General features: G+C 42.7%; 2 long non-coding RNA genes across 5 annotated transcripts; one reads left to right on the top strand and one right to left on the bottom strand.

The window, feature by feature from the left end:
* Nucleotides 1-4183: 4183 nt before the first annotated feature.
* On the bottom strand, nucleotides 4184-22222 carry LOC147576830 (uncharacterized). 4 transcript variants are annotated; one of them, XR_015241191.1, is made up of 3 exons: nucleotides 21623-22222; nucleotides 19698-19839; nucleotides 4184-4381 (listed from the first exon to the last, which is right to left on the bottom strand). It is a non-coding gene; the product is annotated as an uncharacterized LOC147576830 (long non-coding RNA). The 4 variants fall into 4 exon arrangements; XR_015241188.1 differs by having other exon boundaries at nucleotides 19698-19835; nucleotides 21623-22220; XR_015241190.1 differs by having other exon boundaries at nucleotides 19698-19835; nucleotides 21127-21629.
* On the top strand, nucleotides 21314-21825 carry LOC147576831 (uncharacterized). The gene is made up of 2 exons (XR_015241192.1): nucleotides 21314-21408; nucleotides 21596-21825. It is a non-coding gene; the product is annotated as an uncharacterized LOC147576831 (long non-coding RNA).
* Nucleotides 22223-22554: the final 332 nt, after the last annotated feature.

Here is a 22554-nt window from a genome sequence, read left to right as displayed (position 1 = left end):
TACTGCCATGCTAGGGGGCTTAAGGTACCCCTGAGACCTGTCACCCAATTTTAAAAGTAGGATCTCAAATTAGCAAAAAGAAGACATGTTTATCAGATCTGCATATGGCATAAAGTTGGGAGAGAGCGCTAGTAAATTGACGACTTAAAAAGCAAGATTCGAAAAGATCTAGCAGCCTGGGAGGATGGCCTGAAACCAAGAAAAATGTAAAAATTTGTATTAAAAAACCAAATACATAAAAACAGGAGGAGAGAGAACTGGCTCAGAAGCAGCCTATGTGAGAAGACATAGGGAACGATGAACTGGAAGTTCTTCTTGGTTTGACTAACAAGCTTCTTTAACGAAACAAAATGTCATTATTAAACCGTAATAACCTTAAGGGCAGGGATCACACCTTAAATATTTTTAATATCCCTCCTTTGCCTACCATAGAGCCCAACACAGAGTATGAGCTCTGTAGGACTTTCTTAAACGGGGTCAGAAGCGAAAAAGCCTCAAGTAATAAGCTCCACTAAACAATGGGTTGTGGTCAGAACCACCGGGGAAAGCTATAAACTCTTCTCTTACGTACAACTTTCCTGATACTGCCCTGGGCTTTCTCCTCCTGTTTCTTAAGCTGATAACCAAAATCAGAATCCTTTGCAAGACTTAGAAGTCTGACTCAATGCCCGCCTCACCTCCAGTCCCACTTGACAGGGTTCTTTTTGTTCACACACTGTTCCAGCTTTTTCGGTTCCTCCGAAGCCAAGAAAAAGTGCTGGGCTCTGCACAGGAGACTCCTCCCCACCCCACCCTCGCCCCACCTCACCCACAGGTTTTCCACCTGCTTCTCCCGGTTCACTATGGCACATTGCTTGAACTTGCTCAGGGAACCCTCCCTGAACCGCAGCCCAGGCCCGACCCCTCTATTGTACATTCTTCCAGCTCCCAATGTGTCCCCTTGCTAGCACTTTCTACAGGCCTCTTTCAACGTTAGCCAGGGAATTATTGTTGAAAATCTGCCTCCCCTGCTACAGTGTGCACTCCATGAGGGCAGGGGCATTGGCTGTCCTGTGTCTTCGCCACTGGATCCCACGTACCCAGGCCAGTGTTTCTTAAACTTTAGTGCCTGTGAATGGCCTCAGGGATCCTGTTAACCTGCAGATTCTGATTCAGGAGGTCTGGGGTGGGGCCCGAGACCCTGCATTTCTTCCAGATGATGCTGACATTACTGGTCTTCTGATCCACTTTGAGAAGGCAAGTTCTGCAGCACAGCCTATGCAACACCCTCTTCTTCCCAGATCACTCAGATGATCTAGTCCCGCCGAGCCGGTCTTCCCGCCTCGGGTTCCTAGCGGTCCAGCCCCTAGGCCGCACACCTTCAAAGTGTCTTTATGCAGTGTGAACCCAATCATGCTTCCCCCCTTCTTTTCAAAACTTTAGAGACTCCCTGCCACCTTGTAGGAAAAACAAACAAACAAACAAACAAAACAAGCTTCTGGGTATGGCATTCAAGGCTTAACCCTGCCTACTTTTCGGGCCCTACCTCTTCTGCCTCACCATCTTACATCCCAGACTCCTGCCCTCTCGAAGCCCTTGCAGATCACTAGGCTATTTGACCCCTCTCTACCTTTGCTCAGGCCACTGACTTCCCTTGGAATACCGTCTCCAGCTCCATCTGCCTGTCAGAAAGCCACACTCTTGGGTGGCTCAATCAGTTGAGTGCCTGACTTTGGCTCAGGTCATGATCTCCTGGTTTCCTGGGTTTGAGCCCTGCATCGGGTTCTGTGCAGAGCCTGCTTCGGATCCTCTGTCCTCCTCTCTCTCTGCCCCTCCCCCGCTCACGCTGTCTCAAAAATAAATAAACTTGAAAGAAAGAAAGAAAAAGAAAGAAAGAAAGGAAGAAAGAAATCCACAATCTTATGCTGTGTGAGGAACATTTCCAGGATTCCCCTCTCAAGGAGAACTGGCCTCTGCCTCGTTTGGGCTCTGCTGCAGCTCCTTGTGCTGTTCTAGATTATTTGCAGGACAGCTGTCTCCTTCCTGTCAGTGAGTCCTCTGAGCACAGAATTCTGTCTCATTTATCCCTGTTCCATTTATGTCTGGCACATGGCTGGCACTTAAAGAATGTGGAACACAAATGAATGGGTGTTACTATTCTCTGCTCCAAATGCCGTATTTTAAGGGGGATCCTTTGCCACAGTGGAGCCCTCCTAAGAAAGGAACACCAGCATTGGTCCAAAACCCACATGATATGAGAAACAGTTCAAGAAATGGCCTAAACATAAAGCGTGGAGAAAAGATGTGCCTGCGTTTAGTAGGTGCTCAATAAATATTTATTGAATGAACAAATGAGTCAGAATAGCTCTCTCCATCTGGAGCTCTCAACTAGAAGAGAGATTACCTGCGTTCTGAGTCATCTGTCGTTCCAGGAGCTTGAACGTTATACCAAAGGCACAGATCTCAGTCCAATAAAATGATGAATTTCCTAACAAGACCAAGATGTACCAAATTGCTCTCTCTCTACTCTAGGAGCCATCTAAGCCATCTCTTTCTTTTAAGTGACGCGACTAAGTCTCTGGACCAGTAAGAGTTGTGTTTGTGACAAATGACAGAAAAAAATTAAGTCGTGGGTGATTTATTGCCTCCGACGGTGTCACTGGCGGCCCTCTTTTCCTCCCACCACCACTGCCCCCGTGCTGGCTTCAGTGCAAAGTCCCCCACAGCTCCAGCTCACTTGTCCCAACGCAAGGGAGGGACATCCTCCTGCTCCACACTCCTGTGACAGGTCCAGCTGGGATGGTGGCTGAACAAAACCCATGGCCCCAGGAAGGCAGTTCTCTGGTGGAACAGAGTATCACCTGCCAATGTTGGGCCCAGGGCAGTTGAGGGAGAAGGACGGGGACAGGGCTGAGAGTGAAGGAGAGGACGATTTCTCAGACCAAGACAGCATAAGAGTTACCCAACAGAGGGGCACCTGGGTGGCTCAGTCGGTTGAGCAACTGACTTCGGCTCAGGTCACGATCTCATGGTTTGTGAGTTCGAGCCCCGCATCTGGCTCTGCGCTGACAGCTCGGAGCCTGGAGCCTGCTTCGGATTCTGTGTCTCCCTCGCTCTCTGCCCCTCCCCCACTCATGCTCTCTCTCTGTCTCAGAAATAAACATTAAAAAAAAAAAATGTTTTTTTAAAAAATAAAAAAAAGAGTTACCCAACAGAAAAATAAGAGCAGGGAGACAAAAACCACAGTTAGCCACCACGGCCCAAATCTTTCTTTGTTCCTACCATAAAATGTGTAATTGCGTTCAATAGTTGATGTGCACATAATATACATTTGGTTGACCACCACTGGTTATTAAAAACTCCCAAGCAATTCAACGCACATGTTACTAACCTGGTGAGAATTCACTAGACTAGAGGACTTTTGTATATTGACTTTTTTTTTAATTTATTTATTTTAAAGTTTATTTATTTATTTTGAGAGAGACAGCAACAGCATGAGTGGGGGAGGGGCAGAGAGAGAGGGAGAGAGAGAATCCCAAGCAGGCTCTGAGTTGTCAGCCCAGAGCCAGACGCAGAGCTCGAACTCATGAAACCATGAGATCGTGACCTGAGAGGAAACCAAGAGTCCGACGCTTAACCGACTGAGCCTCTCAGGCACCCCTGTAACATTGACTTTCTTTATTCACCTCTTCAAAAAATGTTTATAATATTGAGGATATAATGATGAGGAGAACTGTCCTCATGAAGCCAATAATCTCATGGAGCAGGCAAACAGGAACAAAAACAATTGCCAAGCAGGTGCCCAGTAGCATGAGGAAATCACCTATATCCATATTATCACATCAAAATCTAAAAAGATAAAGCGAAAGTTTAATCAAGCTTCTTCACCACTAAATATCAGTTTTCTTGGTTAACGTGACCAGCTGCCTCTCTGAGCGGTGATACAGATTGGCAGAAAAGTTATTTTTGCTGAAGGAATCTCAGTGTTTCCCTGGCGTATGGGAAGAAGAAACGCTACCCCCTGGCTTGGGGCCATCAGTTCCAAACCTAGCAAAGACTCACGGACGTCACATCGCGGATATTGCAATCCCCCACCTTCAGAGCACAGAAAACAACAGCTTACTTTCAATGAGATGAGCAGCTCCTATCAGCCACTGTGTCTATAAAGAATAAAAAAGGAGAAAGGGAGGAGATAAGCAATGTCTTGATTCGCAAACCCTTTAATTCCTTGAGTCACCCATACTTCCGACTTTAGTCCTCAGTTTCACTGATTTTTCTCACGTTGATGTTTTGAACTTCTACCATGATCCCACTAAGCGTGCGACCTCTCAGGTGTCCCCTTCGCTGTAGACATTCTTTTCTTCGTCTGTAGTAACATGGCCTGCTCCGCGTCCTTCAGAACCTGCCGTAAGTGAGAAGGTTTGAGAATAACAAACCTCAGGCAGAGAGTAACAATGCTATTCTACTTGTCTCTCTAGCCTTGATCATATATTTCAAGTTCGTTGGGTCCCGCATGATAGCAGTGGTGGCTGAATTTACAAAGCTTACCAGAATTCTGTTCTCTGCTTTTCACCTGGTTTAAAAAAATGTTTCCTGTTGCCTATTGAAATCCTAGCTGCTCTTAAGTAGCACGCTGTACTTATCCTGAGTTAAGGAACATCTAGGAAAGACTCGGGATTATTTTGTTATCCCCTTTTACAGGAAGCACAGATGTGCTACACTTAGGTGATCTAAGAGGCAAGGGGTTCCATTGTCATTGCTGGCCCACACTGTGGGCCCAGCTGGGCTGACATTTTAATTTGTTTCTTTTGTGGCTTCCATTATCCTGGGGACCAAGGTATAAACGTGTCTGGAATCACAATTTGTGGAAAGGCTAGTAAAACTTTGGAACAGTGCCAGGACCATTCAGTGCTTGGGATGGATTCCTTGGAGTCACTCCAAATGTATGGGTTGTCCATTTGTGCCATGTGGCCAGACTTGAGTCTAGAGTAGACAATTAAGACAAAATGATGTTTACTGCAGCCTTGCTGTACAATGGAAAAAAAACAAGGGAGCAGTCTGGAGAGGGTTGCCTCTGTGTTTAGAAGACTTCAGAAGGTTCCATAGAGGTATGCTGCTCACATGTGGAGAAGCTTGTAGATGCTTAGAAAGCAGTTGCTATCCAGATATAAAAGATGATTTAAAGGGGAAGTGATGGTTAAGGACGAAAGGGCTCTGCTTTTTGGTAACTGTTCTGTCTATTGAAAGCAAAGGTAGCTCTATGCGATAAACCAAAGCGTGGCATCCTGGTTCAGCCTGGGTTGGTACCCCAGCTTCCCCACTTGTTGGCTGTCAGACTCTGAGAAAGTGAACTTCTTCTCAGAAGAGCAACCGTATTGCGAAGTTAGGGTCAAATTAGGTAATACATACAAAATGTTTAGCATAGTGCCTGACCGCTGGAAAGCGTTCTGACAAGGCTCATAAGCAGACGATCTAAAACATTATATGAATCCAGCGGCTTATAAGGCTTTTGGGGTCTCAAGCCTTTCTGGAAACCTACTGAAAACTATTGGTCCTCGTTCCTCAGGGGGAAAAAAATGCACACATACAAAATGTTTGCACACAGTTTTAGGGAGTTCAAAGACACAAGGCTGTACAGCAAGGTTAAGAGTCTTTGTTCTAGGGCTAAGTCCATTCCAAAAAGAGAGAAAAGTCCTCAGTTTTATTTTGTATAAGTTTTGATCATTTATGATCAGAATTTCATAACTTTTTAGATTAGGAAGGGATCTTACCTAGTCTAAATCCCCTCCCCTTTGTTTGGAATAACAAAATATTAAGATCCTAAGAAAACACTTGGTGTCAGGGAACTCTATCAATTTCACCTTTACATAATTTAAAAGATAAATTTTCCTTTTATCAACTACTCTTCATTTTGAGATATTCCTTAAGATCTATTGTATGTCCACTCTGTTCCTAACTCTGTACTCTGAGACATATTTACAGTGCTCAGCTCATGTCCATTCAAAGCCCCACGATGGACACAATGACCATTAATTCTGTGTATTTTGATCGGCACATCTGCTGTACCCATTTGATATTGCGCTATTTGTTGAACTATATTGCTGGAGTATAACTTCATCAAGTAGGAATCTGTATGAACAGAGTTATTGAGCACCGAGACTGGGACAGGCTCCATTCTCTCCTCCTAGGATACATGGATGAATAGACAGAGATATTTTCTCCCCATGGAGCTCACAGTGAAAACGATCTTTTCTTTTGGACAAACATGGCTAGGGTTGAGATTCTATACGTGGACAGGAACAGAGGTAACCTGCAAGTTTCCAGCCAAGTGAATGTCACCAAAGCCTCCATTACCATTCCCCAAGGACACATGCCTTCATTTGCTTAAACAATAGTTGACAGCATGGACAGCACTAAACACAGAAAAGCCAAAGTGTGTCTGGGCATAATCCCACCCATAACTTCCCTCTGGCAGGAGCAAGAACTATATATCAAGGGGTAAATAGGCCATGTTTAGATAAGTCATCCCTTGGTTTTTCATTGCAAAATGCTTTTAAACACTTCTACTTTGCTTCCAGGATGTTTTGGGTGACTTTTGAGGAAAATGTGAACAAGAGAGCAAAGGCCTCTTAGCTGTTTATAGTTAGAATGGAGCAGGGAATATGGCTGCCAATGTGGAGAAGACGCTGATTCATATAAGGAACAGGAGACTGGAACGTGAAAAATTGGAAGTAGGTCAGATAAGGGACTGGGCCAAAGGCAAGAGACACTAAAGGCTTTGAAATCATGGAATCTTGTTCAATCTACTCCTGGAGCCCCAGAAGCAGTAATGGCACAAAGTCAGTGTAGCTAACACGTCACTGGGCTCTGGGCAATTCACCTGATCTCACTCAGAATACAGGTAGAATGGTGTTGCTGTAGCCCTGAAGACACAGGGCAGAGACAACAGAGTCGAGGTGGTGCTGACCTGGTTCAGGAGCTGACAGTTGGGGCTAGAGCCCCCACTGACCTCAGCTTCCTGTCCTGTCTAGTGGAACGGACTACTGGCTTTCATCCTGAAGCTACTTTGGGTAACACCAGGTCTACAGAAACTATCGCACCAACACACCCAAGCATCTCCTTCCCTTCTTTGCTTTCCTACCTAGAACAATCTCATTCTTTTTGTTGCCCTCCACACCTACAGCCTCATCCTTGTCTGGCTAAATATACTCCACAGTTCTTCGGAAAAGGGGAAACACTCTTCTTGACGTTATCAGGAGGATCTAACTCAGCCTTCACTTCACCCCTTTTTTACCTGAGACATGACTGCGCAATAGCCTAAGAACCATAGCGAAAAAGCAAAAATCATGTTCGTCACATCCGAAGAAGGTGAAATTAAGTGAGTTGTGTCGTTTGCTCAAGAGAACAAAATCATTTGCTTTTGACCTGGTAATGCAGTGACCTTTCTTACGTGCACCCGTAATGTGCAAGCCACAGTATTTTTGGCAGAAGACTTTCTTATCTCCTCTCCCAGTGAACGCTTTGATAGACGACAGTATAAATATCCTGTAGCCTGGGTCCTTGGTTTTGTAAACAGCCAGGAAATAAGATATTTTGCCTGATGACCAAGGCAGACTCACAAATAGGCTCCTATAAACAGAGGGCAATTGTAAAAGGCAAAGACAAAACCGATGGTTTGGTCCATGCTTTATATTTATCTTGCCCATTACACCACTCAGAGTACCCTCATAGCCCAGACCTATGTTTAAAAAAAAAAAAAAAAAACAGACCTATGAATATGGTTAAGCGCTTGCTTGAGTCATACAGAATCCATCAGGTATATCATCTTTCATGATTTTGTTCATGTCACAAAAGGTAATTGCCTCCCGCAGACTAAAACTGGGGATCCTCAGCTATTGGCTAGTAGGCAAAACTCTTAAAGTATTCCAAGCCACTCTATCTCAGAATTCTAGCTTTTAAATGGATATAATATTTCCTTTTCCTGAGCTGGCAAACTGCCATCCTTCAGTTAAAACCTTAAGTAATAATCCTGACTGGCTATCTCTAGTTTAGCAAAAATAATGCATTGAGCACAAGACACATAAAGGTACATACACATATGCGTGTGTGCGCGCACACTCACGTGTGTACATGTACAAGCCCAAGTTCCAGAGAAGATCATCCTTCTGCACCCAGAGAGAGGTTAGAATGAGGAATACATTGTCGTCACCTCATTTCTCCAAGCACTTATGTTCTTCATTATTCGACGTTATCTCTGACAGGGAGTTCTCTATCTTGGAATGCAATTGGATAGGCTAATGGAAAGCAAAAATGTTCTTTGCAAACACGAGTGCAATAAAGATGCTTAATGATAAACCTTGCATGTCATCAAGCACTTGAGGCCCTTTTAAATCAAAACAAACCGTGGCAAATGGTATGAGGGAACCCAGAACATTAAAATTGAAGTAAACTTCAATGCCTCTTGGAAAAAAGTACGATTGTTGTATGAAACCTTTAAAAATAACAACAGCGAACATCTGTCGAGTGCTCATGATAGGAGGAACACTGTTCTATGCACTTGGCATATATTTTTTATTTAACCCTCAAACACCCTCTAAAGTTCAATACTTAAAAATGAAATTTGAAGAAACATGAACAGTGACTAGAATACACAATATCGCGATAGAACAAAAAGTTTTCAATTTTGCCCTTACAGAGCTCTTTTTTTAAATTTTTTAATTTTTTAAATTTACATCCAAGTTAGTTAGCATGTAGTGCAATAATGACTTCAGGAGTAGAATCCAGTGATTGATCCCCTACATATAACACCCAGTGTTGATTCCAACAAGTGTTCTCCTGAATGTTCCTTGCCTATTTAACCCATCCCTCCAGCTACAACCGCTCCAGTAACCATTTATTCTCTGTATTTAAGAGTCTTTCACGTTCTGTCCCCCTCCCTTTTTTACATTATTTTTGCTTCCCTTCCGTTCTGTTCATCTGTTCTGTATCTTAAATTCCACATATGAGTGAAGTCATATATTTGTCTTTCTCCGCCTGACTTATTTCACTTAGCATAATACCCTCTAGCTCCATCCACGTTGTTGCAAATGGCAAGATTTCATTCTTTTTGATTGCCGAGGAATGTTCCATTGTATATATATATACCACATCTTCTTTATCCATTCATCAGTTGATGGACATTTGGGCTCCTTCCATGTTGGCTATTGTCGATAGCGCTGCTATAAACATTGGGATGCATGTGCCCCTTCAAAACAGCACCCCTGTATCCCTTGGACAAATACCTAGTAGTGTAATTGCTGGGTCATAGGGTAGTTCTATTTTTAATTTTTTGAGGAACCTCCATACTGTTTTCCAGAGTGGCTGCACCAGTTTGCACTCTCCCCAGCAGTGCAAAAAGTTCCTCTTCCTCCGCATCCTCGCCAACATCTGTTGTTGTCTGAGTTGTTATTTTTAATCATCCTGACTGGTGTGAGTGGTATCTCATTGTGGTTTTGATTTGTATTTGCCTGATGATGAGAGATGTTGAGCATTTTTTCATGCGTTGCCCTTACAGAGCTCTTAGGCAACATATTTCAGGTCACTGCTAAATTTGTATCTTTATATTTACATCTATAAAGATGTATATGTATAGAATTATATGAAGGTTTTTCATTTGCTTCCATTCCTCGACATTCTAGCTCCCCATAGATGTGTGAATCTCTGGAGGTTCAGGCTTTCTCAGAGACATAGGAAATGCAAAGTGACAAGTCTCAGACACACGGAAATAACGGCAGAGTGATGTCATCAATAGCAAGTCCAACACAACCACAACCCTTCCCTTATGGCCCAGGGGAAGAGCCATTTCCTTCTCTTCCCCATCCATAAAGTTTTCAAAGGTGTGGCAAGGCACACCTGCAATGATGGTCCTCATTGATGAGGTGAAGTACCTCCCTCATTTTCCAAGGGCTTAGCCTAGCCTAAGAACTATTTACCTAGGAGATAGAGAACAGTTCAAGGCTTGCTGAGCTCAGAACGAGCCCAATGTAAAAGAGACAGAGCGAGAGGCCTTAGAAACACAAAGGAGTAGTGGCAAGAGAGAGAAAGAGAGAGACCTTAGAAAGAGAAAGGAGCAGTGTCTCCCGCACAGGCAAGGCATATGAGGCACAGGAAGGGAAACCAAGAAAAGCCCACATCTACTAAGGCTAGTGATCGGCTCTACACAAACAGCTCAGTTAGTTAGGAACATTCCACATCTGGCAAGTTGAATCAAATTAAAACACTTCTGGGGCGCCTGGGTGGCGCAGTCGGTTAAGCGTCCGACTTCAGCCAGGTCACGATCTCGCGGTCCGTGAGTTCGAGCCCCGCGTCAGGCTCTGGGCTGATGGCTCGGAGCTTGGAGCCTGTTTCCGATGCTGTATCTCCCTCTCTCTCTGCCCCTCCCCCGTTCATGCTCTGTTTCTCTCTGTCCCAAAAATAAAATAAAAAACGTTGAAAAAAAAAATTAAAAAAAAAAAAAACAACAACAAAACACTTCTATGTGCTTATATTTCCAAACCAAAATGACCTCCTCGTATATGCCTGGTCCCCTTTGTACCCCATGAAGACCACCAAAGTGATCTTTAACCTGCAGGCTGACACAAACTCACGCTCACTCACTTTATCGTTTTCTCCACTACTTAGTTCTTGGAACTAAGGACATTTGAGGAAATTGAACTTTGATTTCTGTTGGGTTTTACTTTTTTAAAAAATCTTTTTGGTTCAAAAACCCTAGAAAATCATTAAACCGGGCCAGCAGGCATTAGGTCTGAATGAAGAATAAAGAGTGAGCAGGGAGAAAACCTTTTGTCGCCCAAAGTTTTCTTCACAGGCAGTTGCTGGCATGGGCACTTTGGAATCACTTTGGCATTTAACCTGAAGGGGAAAAGCAGTTTGGGTAATAGATTACTGATATCCATTGTGCAACTAGGAACACAAAAAGTTTCTAAAAAGTTTGAGGTTCGTGCAGAGCAGACTTTCTTCATGAAACGTGGGCTGTAAGAATTTTTTATGTGCAAAAACTAACCTGGGGTTTTCTGGCCCAGTGAGTTCTAGTTCTTTCTTCTGGGCTGTCTGACTTTCACATCCATTTACTAATGAGAACTAAAAGTAATATGTCATATTTGTAAGTGCTTGACATGGAAACGAAGGAAGACTGTTTCAGTCCGTCTTTTTTGCTTGAAAGAAACAAAGGTGCATTCAAGTTACTCCATAAAATTGGTGGCGGGAGGAGATTAGATGGGGGAAGGGAATTATTACAAGAATATGCAGCAAGGACTGAACAGGAAACACATCAGCACTGAAGGCATCTCTAACTACGAGTGTCTTAGTGCCTTTGCTTTCTTTCCGTGTGTTACTATGGCTGCCTCAACATTCACTCTCTATCTGTTCTGATCCTTCAAAGTTTGAGCTTGCATATGGTTCACGGCATCCTCTTACAATCTGACTGCTGCCAACTGGCTTAACATCTTAGCTTCCCATTGCCAAATCTCCAAGAGAGGCATCTGATTGGCCCTGGTTATCATTTTAAGCTAGTCTATACAGATGGCTGGCTGGGTTACAGAACGGTTGCCTTCAAACCAAGTGTCTACCCTTTGGTCCACTCATCTGAGAAGAGGGGCAAAGGCATGGCATAAGAGCATGACTATTTAGAATGAGGCCCCAGTGGAAAGAGAAAGATATGGATGGGACAGGCTGAGAAAAGTATCTCTAGTTTGCTGGCAGATTACGGGAAACCAGTTTATCCATCTTCCTTCTGAGTGGAGCTAATCTTAACTAATCACAGCAGACCTGGACTATTTTCGGAGTGGCATAGGAGCATGACAGCGCCATCTTCTTTCCTCTCCCTTGCCCTCAACTTTATCACCTTTATCTCCATTACATCTACCACTCTATCGCCATAACTGACCAAATGCCGAGGAATCTGCAGACTTCTGTATCAAAGTATTCGGAATTTCAACTTAGAGCGCCAACAAAAGTATTTCTCATTTTCCAGGGTCACTCAATTGTTTTATTTTAGAGTATCATGCTGGTAGACAATAAAATATTAGAATAGGGATCAGAGATACCCCTTGGCCCACTCCCATGGCATTTATTGCAATAGGAATTCAATCAACAGAAGCGCCCAAACTATATTTGGTGAGGGTTGGGAGATCTAAGTCAGCTGACCTCACCATTTGGTAACCTAATACAGAGAATTGGTTCAAAGAATATTTACAATAATGACCGATTGTACAATGCCAAGACATGATTGCATTGACTATTAAACTCTGGCATCAAGCAAATATGGATTCAAATCACAGCTCTGTCTTGCAATATCTGTGTGACTTTGACAAAATTGCCAGTCCCTGTGAATCACTTGTTAAGTGGATGTAATAAGAACCACTTCACAGGGGTTTTGTAAATATCTAGGCAAGATAATATTTATAATATTATTTAAGATAAATAAATATTTAGGCAAGATAATTTAGGCAAGATAAACCTGCATAGGTTATTGCAACATGCCTGGCACATAATAAGCACTCAGTAGGTGATAGTAATGGTTTCTATTGCTCTCACTATTATCATTCACATGGGTGTTATGGGGATTGCAGAATGTGGATGAGAGATGTGAGGATTATCTTCAAAAACGAGACACCTTAGGAGAGATGACACAGACGTACTTATTAGAAGTGGGCATGCATAGAATTTGCACATACACAAGCGGGACTCAGAAAAATGGTGGACTAAGTGGGAAATGTTATGTGTGAAACAATGTTAAGCGATAGTCTTTAATCGGGAAAAGGAGGTTCAAATTCTGGTGAATTTTTAATAGGGATAATGCCTCTGCAAAAAGAAAGGAGAGATCGCTCCCAGTGTGAAAGTGTATCTGCTGTAATGTAACAGGATGCCTAGGAGTTTCATAACTGGAACCTGAACCCTATTAAAAGGGGGAATTAGAGCATCGAGCATTGCAAATGGAAAGGACCTACTGGATGGAAGACATGGAAGTCATTGTCAGAAACTAGGGACAGCCCACTGCTTGGATGTACATTTCACTTCCCTGGGGAGGCTTAAACCTCCCGGGTCAGTGTCCCCTGCTGTATATTCTCTTCCTGTGTTTTCCCTACTAAAATACTCACTACACAGTGGTATTACTTGTTTGAGGTCTATCTTCTGCTTATAAGCTCTGTTTGACCCTGACTCTCCGTTTATCGCCTTGTTTCCGCAACTGGCCAAGTTCCTGGCACGTGGTAGGTATTCCACAAACATGCTGAGTGAATGAACGCATGAATGCAAGAATGAATTAAGTAATGAACATGGAATTCAGAGGTGATTGCATCATATACTGGTCTGCATTGTTCTCTAATATTTATAAGGATTAGTCCTACCTTCCTGTTGACATTATAAATTGCGTTGAGACACAGCAAAAATTCTGCATCATATGTCTCCACCACTATGAGATATCCAGTTACAGGCATAAATGGTCAAAGGTCTTTCTGAGCTCTCTGCTAATAATCCTTTTTACCCTCTAGTCTCCATTTTCTATTCTTTTTATACCAATGCAGAAATTATACCTCTGTCTCACTATTACGGTATAAACATGTCTTTTGTTATTTTTCTCACCAGGACTTACCACTTGGTAAAGTCCCTGTAAATAAGTAAGTGACTAAGGGAATATCTGGACAGTACATATTTCAGAGCACACTATCCAAACTTGCAGACTTCTAGAACCTCACACATTGCTGTTGTGATTTCAGGCTTATGGATCATGCAGGAATGCATCACCTCAAGCCAACATTTTGGGTTGAAATTCCTGTCTTTGTTGTTACCATTCACACAAATGTTGAATGTTTCTTCTCTTGTTAACAAGGAACATTTTACCGTTGCATGAAAATATTTTTACAATTTTAAGATAACTTGAGAACTTTTGTTGGTAAAAGTAACATGCTCAGTTGCTTCCTAGTTAGCGAACTCTAATACATCCCATCAGTTCATCCAACAAGCTCTTTTGAACACCTCTTGGGTTCCAAGCACTTGAATTACTCAGATCAATAAGACTGGCCCCTAAAGATGCTCCAAGTCTTTATGTATCATAGCCACCTTCAGAGGGCCTGAAAGTTGAAGTGTAGACTATTCCTTTCTAAGGGCCCCTTCGGTCTCACCTCTGTCCTGCATGTTGACTCCTACAAATCCCTCACAACAGACTACCATGGCATTTAAGACTTCTGAGTCTATAGATCATACTTCCTCTCTATGAATTAGATCCTACTCCCAAACTTCCTTACTGTCATGTAGATTTTTCTGTTTTATCCATCTACTTTCCCTTTTAGACAGCATATTTTACAATCATCTTGCTTTAAAATATATAAAATATTCCTCTGTCTGAGTTTTCTCATCTCTGAAAGAAGGACATTGAGAATTTGGGACCACGATTTTGGAGTATCAAGGAGACAAACAGGTTAACATGGAGAAATAATCCCTGAGTGAACAAAGTATAAACCAGCACAACTCTGGCAATTTTTAAGAATAGAACTTTTACTTTCTCTCTGCCTACTTGAAGAACTTCCCCTGCTTCTCCTTTATCCTTCTTACACTAGATTCTCATGGAAATCCTAAGATAAAGCAGATCCACAGAATTTTAGAGCTTGTAAAGGTCTCTGTACTCCAACATGAGTTAACCACAAATAAAATAAAGTTTATGCCTTAGGGTCCAAGGCCCTGGGAGAGGTCCAAGCAATGTGTGCACATTGTTATATTTCTAATTAAATATCAAAAATAAGGGTTTTTTAAGTTTATTTATTTATTTTGAGAGAAAGAGAGAGCGCAAGCAGGGAAGGGGCAGAAAGAGGGAGAGAAAGAGGTAGAGGAAGAGAATCCCAAGCAGGCTCCACACTGTCAGTGCAGAGCCCTAAGTGGGGCTTGATCTCACGAACCATGAGATCATGACCTGAGCCAAAATCAAGAGTCAGACATTCAGCGGACTGAGCCATCCAGGTGCCCCCAAAGTAAGCCATTTTAACCATTATTGGTAAAGATTATAGTCTCTGCAGTCTGATTTACTTCCCTCAAACTTCCCCCTTGTGCTAGAGGAACTGGGGCAGCCATGGGTATTTTTGTTGATCTGGCTAAGGAGCAGTTAAGATGGAGATACCCTTAGCCTGGGTATACTGGGTTATATCCACTATATGTGGATCACAGTTGTTTCAGGGGGTGGTTGTTCTTTTGAGTTGTTCCAGTGTAAGGATGGATTCTAGGAATAGTTCCAGTGCCCAGTGGACTAATTAACTGGCATCATGTCACAAAGATGTAGGATTAGAGGCTGTTTCCTGATGCATATCTGTCTTAGGGCATTTAGCACTGGCAATGTAAGCTAGGGAAAAGATAAATTATCTTTCTATCCTCCCTGAGAAGATAATATTGCAAAAACCATTGTCATATGAAGAGGAAATCAGCCCCCAAAATGTAGGAAAAAAAGTAAGAAAGGGTGGTATCAGATTGTTAATTGATAAACAGTTATTGGATTTTGTGATATTTATGGTATTTCACCCTAAAAATTTGTTGTAATTTTTGTTACTGATTTTAAGTAGCTGTTCACTTTCATAGCTAATTTTGGATCTATAATTTTATATTCTTTTCATAAAAAAGATTCTTATTATATAAGCTTCAGTCTCCCCACCTGGATTTGGCCCCAGCCCTACTTAATCACTTCTCCACATTTAACAGATGGGGAAACTGAGGCCTAACCATACCACATAGTTCCAAGCAGTACTGAACTAAACCCTAGGTCTCCTGACTTTTTGTCTATTGTTATCTTTACCCACATCATCTTACTTTTGAGAAGTACCTAAAAAATTAAATATCTCTACTAAAAAAAAAAAAAAAGAATCAAGTAAAAAAAAAAAAATCTCCTGACCACAGTATGTAATAATAGTAAACCCTTACATAGCATTTCTTATATGTTAGGCATTGTTTTAAAGTGTTTCACATATAGCTCATTTAATCCTTAAAACAACTCTATGATTAAGCTAATATTGATACCCTCATTTTCAGAACAAAAATTTGTACAAAGAATGGTTACGTAACTAAAGTAAGGTCACAGTTTGCAGAGAATATAACATCCTTTGTACTGTGGATCCAGCAGCAAACATTTTTTAAGGGCTTACGATGTTCTAGGCACTTTGTTAAGCACTATAGTTAGTGCATTATCTCGTTCAATCTTTAAAATCACCTGTTAAGATAAGTAGCATTATTACTTCATCTTATGCTTGAGAAACTGAAGTACAGAGAAATTAAACAATTTGTGCCCAAGGTCATATGTCTGGTGAGGGGCAAAGCCAGGACTCAAATCCAAGCTTGGCTCCAGGGTCAGGGCTTTGAGTTTCTGCATGATACTGCCCATCAAGGAAATACCTTCAATGACCTACCATTGCCACAATTCCTGTGGTTCCTTTCCCCTAAAGTTACAATTAGAATGGGTATGTGGGCAGAATTAGAATAAGGAGTGGGGTTAGCAGCCTAAAGGATATAGTAACCCCTTCTTTGACGACTGTTCTCCACCTTGTGAGATTTATATATAATCTCACGGTACACACACACACACACACACACACACACACACATACACGTTTGGATCTTAGTGGAATATTTGTTCTTTGAAAAATGAGCTTTGAAAAGAATTATCTTGGTGGCGATGGGTGATTGTGTGTGTGTGTGTGTGTGTGTGTGTGTGTGTGTGTGAGAGAGAGAGAGAGAGAGAGAGAGTCAAGGCCGTACATCATAATACTCCCTGCATCGGATCCTGCCCTCAACTTTTGCTGTCCCTTAGAGATGGCCACTTTATTTGTGACTCATATCCTGTGATAAAGTTAAGAATGACAACCAGCAGATCAGTGATTTAGATGCTGCAGAAGGTCTATCGAGGTGGCAAGTCCCTACAAATGTCAATAAGATAATGTAAATTAAGTGGCAAAATGTAATCCCTAGGGAGTGACAGAGACCTTGGTAAATAAAGTAGAGAGCACATGTCCAAACTCGAATAGCAGATACCAGCCTCCAGTAAACGGTTGCCATGTGGCAATATAAGCCTAGTGTGACCATATCTGACCATTCTTCAAGAGAAACTAGAAATCTAGATTTTTGGTGTAAAATCTCCTAAACTGTAAAAACTTTAAACTAATTCAAAAAAAATTTTTTTTGTTTTTTTTTTTTTATTTATTTTTGGGACAGAGAGAGACAGAGCATGAACGGGGGAGGGGCAGAGAGAGAGGGAGGCACAGAATCGGAAACAGGCTCCAGGCTCCGAGCCATCAGCCCAGAGCCTGACGCGGGGCTCGAACTCACGGACCGTGAGATCGTGACCTGGCTGAAGTCGGACGCTTAACCGACTGCGCCACCCAGGCGCCCCAGATTTTTTTTGTTTTTAAAGCACTGTGCTCGCTAACATTGTGCAGGCCAAACACACAACAACAAACCCCACATCAGTAGGCCTCTCCCTGGCAGTCTGCTCCAAAGGGGGTTAAATGCAGGAAACTCCGAAATGAGAAATGACAAGAGAGGACTGACAGAAATTTGGATCTTGGTGGAATATTTGTTTTTTGAAAAATGAGCTTTGGTAAGAATTCTCTTGGTGGAGGTGGGTGTTTCAGGGTGTGGGATGGATACGGGCACTAAAGCAGTGGACTTTTTGGATCAGATCCTCTTAATTTCTCCTCTGGTGTAGTATTGGTCTTGGGCCCAAGGAAAAAATAGCAGAAATCTAATTAACAGCTCAAAGGGAGCAATCAATTTACAATTGTGTGAAGTGCAAATTCCTTTGTGCAGGAAACAAATTACAGTATTTGCAAATTTGTAAATAATGCAGCACTTTCGGCTATCCAAATGCTTTGGATGCCCCCAGGGAGAAGGAAACAGAAGTCTGAGGAGGCAAAATGTTAGAAAATGACCTATTGTCTCACGAAATGGAATTTTAAAAACATCTTTAGTAATTGATTTTTTCAATTGAATCCTTATTTAGGAACTATAAAGGGGCCCAGTTCTTAGGTCAGTAGGAGAATATCTAGAGAAGTAAACAATTTCACATCCAAAAGTCACAGCATGTTATTTACAGGGTAACTTGTTTCAAAATTTCTGAACATAAAAAGTTGCCCCCAACTCTTCCTATGCTCTTGGTTTGTGGCTAGAACTTCCAATTTATAAAAAGAGATAGCAAGCCCTGGCCATAACAACCATTATGTTCAATGTCAGAGAAGGAATTGGTGACAGTTCAGGACATGGATCTGGTCTATCTGTTCCATAGCAATAATTTTGTGAACCGTTCAATTCACAGAGATTTATGGAGGCCCTTTTATAAAATGCTAAGCTGTTATTAGAGATTCACAAGGTGCCCTGGAAGAGTGTCTGGTGTATTTAGGAAAGTAACAGTGAAAACTCATTATTTTTGCCCAAGAGTTTTGAAGCACTTCTCTTTGGGTTGAGCTAGGAATTGAGAATAAAGTAAACGTAACTTCATCCTTACCCTGAAGGTGTTCACAGTCTAATGAGAAAATAAAATTTAAGCCAAACATCTCAATGCAGAGATGGGTGCTAAAGAAGAGATATGAGGGTGAGCGCGTGGACACTTTGACAAGTGCTTGACTCTACCAGGAGATCTTTCAACAGGCGATGAAAATCGCCAGGCAGAAGGGCGTGGAAAGCATTAGAGATAGAGGTAAGTGGACTATTTATGGGCCTTATGTTGGAGAATGACGGTTCAGATTCGTGCTTTTCAAATGTTCTTTCCCCTGTGTTCTCATTCACTATAAGAGGAGTGCAAATTGGTTGAACCTTCCCACAAAATATTTTAGCAAATCGTTAACAGGACCCTTAAAACATATTCACATCCTTTCAGTTAGAAATTCCATTTCCAGGAATCAGAGGGACTGCCAGAAACGTATGTATGAGGAAGCTTATCACAGCATTATTTATAACCATGAAAAACTGGAAACAGCCTCCATGTTCAATAACGGAGTAATGGTTAAATAAGTTATGGAACATTCAAACCATGTGATTTTTTTTTTAATTTTTTTTTTCAGCATTTATTTTTATTTTTGGGACAGAGAGAGACAGAGCATGAACGGGGGAGGGGCAGAGAGAGAGGGAGACACAGAATCGGAAACAGGCTCCAGGCTCCGAGCCATCAGCCCAGAGCCTGACGCGGGGCTCAAACTCACGGACCGCGAGATCGTGACCTGGCTGAAACCGGACGCTTAACCGACTGCGCCACCCAGGCGCCCCACAAACCATGTGATTTTAAGCACTAAATGGAAAAAAAAAATCACATCTTAAAAGAGTATTTCAAAACAGGCAAAAGTTATTTTAAAAAACAATGTAAAACAAGGGTGCCTGGGTGGCTCAGGGGGTTACGCGTCCGACTCTTGGTTTCGGCTCAGGTCATGATCTTGTGGTTTCTGGGTTCCAGCTCTGTGCTGATGGTGCAGAGCCTGCCTGGGATTCTCGCTCTCTCTCTCTCTCTCTCCCTCCCCATCCTGTGCACTCTCTCAAAATAAATAAATAAACTAAAAAAAAAAAAAAAGAAAGAAAGAAAAAAAAGAAAGAACAATGTAAAACATTTAATAAAGTATTATCCTAATTTTATAATAAAAAGTTGAAAAGTACTTCCCAGTGTTGGTAATTTTCACCAATATCTCAACTTTTCTGAGGTTTTTCTTTTATTCCATACATACCACACAACAAAAGGGAGTTTCTCCTTGTTCTGTGCGAAATCTGAAGAAGTGACTTTTGTTTTCTTCCCTCTTAAAAGTGTGATCCAGGATTCACAAGTCAATTAGCCTCTGAGTCTCATTCTCTTTATAATAACCAGGCTGACTAGAAAAGGAAGGGAGACCACGTAAGGAATGGAAGAGCAAGGAAGGATCCAGAAGTCGAATGTTAACATGAGAACAGAAAAGAACAAGTATGATGAGAGTGTGGGAGGTGAGGACTAGAAGAAAGGGTGGGGGTTGTGTGCTGAAGAGTTGCCGGATTGAAGATTTCAGGGGTGAAACATAGACTCATACGTAAGGGTTCCATGTAAGAAATGTCCCAATGCAGTACATGGTTAAATGCCAAATAAATGGCCCTATGGACAATTAATGTTATAAAAGTTTGGAGGAGTTTGGTGGAGACCACCATTATTTGGTCACATACATGAATCTATGTATCGGTCAAGCTATTCCTTTAAAACCTCCCTTTAGCAATCTTTGTCAGAGGGTGTAATTGTGTAGGCTCCACTCCTTGGCCATCTTTTCTGGGGAATTTAGTTACTGAAGAGCTTAAAGAACCATTGTGAAAGGATTTTAACTACTAAGTAAAAGGAACGGTTATAAGAATACGATGGAAAACAATTTGAATCTAAAGTACTATTTGAGAAAATTCAATCTCTGCACAAAAATTCACTTCAGCCTTCAATATCTCCTATCCTTTAAAATGCATTCACATAAAATCTGCTTTACAAGGGAGAACCAGCCAGGAATATAGCCCAAGAAATTTACCACTAAACAGGGACACATATGTGTTTCAGTTCCTAGGAAAACTGTGCCTTGCTAACTTTCTCCCTGGATTTCTTGGTTCTCTGCATTGACGAGCCTATGGTAATTTCTCTCCTTAATGTTCTTGCTTTTACAGTTTTTTCTGATTGTCAAGCACCTTCCCCACACCATTGCTATTCTAGGCTATACATGTCTACAACAGCATCAAGTGACCTTTAGCTATTACTAGTTAAGTGGATCAACACATTTACCCAACCGCATAACTCAGGCCCTTCAGGGGTTTTCCAGTCAATTTTAATGTATTTCAACCTGACACTGGCAGATTTCCACTTCCTTTGTTCCTTGTGTAGACTTGGTTTATGTGTGTTGGTCTCTAAAAGGGGCAGAGGAGGCAGCTGTTGAAAAAATAAGATTGACAGTTTTAACCACACAGTTTGGTCTAATAGCTTTGATATGCTAAACTTGCTAGCTCCTCCAAGTGTACCTTTCTGATTTTGCATTACAACACCACTCTGAATCCCTAAGGAAACCAGGCTGTGTGTGTGTGTGTGTGTGTGTGTGTGTGTGTGTGTGTCCGTGTGTTTTTTAATTAAAAAGAAAAGGAAGAAAAGAAAGAAATGCAAACCAGTGAAACCGTTCTTTTACATCATCTCCAGATTCATTCTGCGGACTGCAGGCCTTCCCAAATCCCGGTACACTAGAGACCTCTAAAAAAGGAGAAGCTGAGACTACAGATCATGTTCTAAAGAGCGAAAACAGGTGATGTCATAACGCACAGTCCTGTGTGGTCACGGCCAAGGCCGGGTGGGGAGCCTGGGCTCCAGTGAGCACGGAGCTCCGCGCCAGTGGGTGAAGCAAGTTGTCTCCGGGGCCCAGAGGACACCCGTGAGGACCCGGCACCAATCAGGTTCTCGCTTGGCGCCTGCCTTTGTTCTCACTGGGGAGCAGGTTTCCGGGCGTCTTGCGTCGGGAACCCGCATTCGACCCGCACGCGCGTTGCTGGCCTCCTCAAGAGACCTGGCTCCCCCTTCGCCTGTTCCCCCTCGCTCTGCCAGCCAGAGCTTTCCCCATTTACATGTGGCTTCTCTCCCTAGAGCGTGGACGCCAAAATCCTGACTCACCATTTTTAGCTTTGGAAGAGGCAAGTCCAGCCCAATAGTTTACAGACGATTTGTTCTTCCTTCCAAACCTTCCTTCCAAGCCAAGGCTCTATGCTCTGCATGTTTCTGATCAACTGCCCCAGAAAGGGCTGTTAGGTGAAAGGATAACCCTGTTTCTTTGGCCTTTTCGTGCTGGACGAATAAAGGAACTTTCATTGCTGAGAGGACTGCGAGAAGGTGCTTCAGAGGGAGGAGGAAACCGCTAAACCGGAGGCTTTGTGTCTTTCTCCCCCTACCTCGATTAATGGTGTAAATCTGGCTCAAACATCTACCTCTACCTCCAGCCCAAGCCTTAGGTAATTGGTCTTTTGCAAAACAAGGCTCAAGATAAATGATGCATAAAGTTCTTTGAGATCCCTGGGTGCCAAGTGCTACGTGACTGCAGTCTTCTTCACAGCTAAGCTAAGATTTTGGCTGGGAGAAAGCCTACTAACTGTCCTGACAATGTGAACGTTTTAGGGACCGCCCCTCTCCCGTCCCCAACATCTCTCAAGAAACCAGGAAATATTTAGCTCAGTTTTAGACCCTCTAGTGAGGCTCTAGCTCCCAGCTATTTATCTCACTCTCCTTACCATTTTTGCAGGGACCTAGAGAAGGGGGCGTGGCCAGTCTTCGGGGGAGGGGCCGGGCCTCCAGGGATAATTTGCATCCGACACACCCTCTTCCTCCTATTGGCGGACCGCACAAGCTGTATTCCCACCCACCCCACTACCTAACTAACCCGCCATCTCTCTCCAGTTCCAAGCCTCGGAGATAAACTTAACTTGCCCGGAGATTCAAGGCGACCTCGGCGTCTGTGATTGGCCGGCGCAGCTCCCAACCGGGCTCTAGTTGCTCATTGGCTGCGGGCTAGCGGCCCAGGGGCGTGGCCGGGGCTGTCCGAATGGCGGGAG

The sequence above is a fragment of the Puma concolor genome, chromosome D1 (genome assembly GCF_028749965.1).
Source record: "Puma concolor isolate L17-30 chromosome D1, mPumCon1.1.hap2, whole genome shotgun sequence".
Classification (NCBI taxonomy): Eukaryota; Metazoa; Chordata; class Mammalia; order Carnivora; family Felidae; genus Puma; species Puma concolor.
The sequence above is the reverse complement of the archived record's forward strand: the minus strand, read 5'-3'. Positions and strand labels throughout refer to the sequence as shown.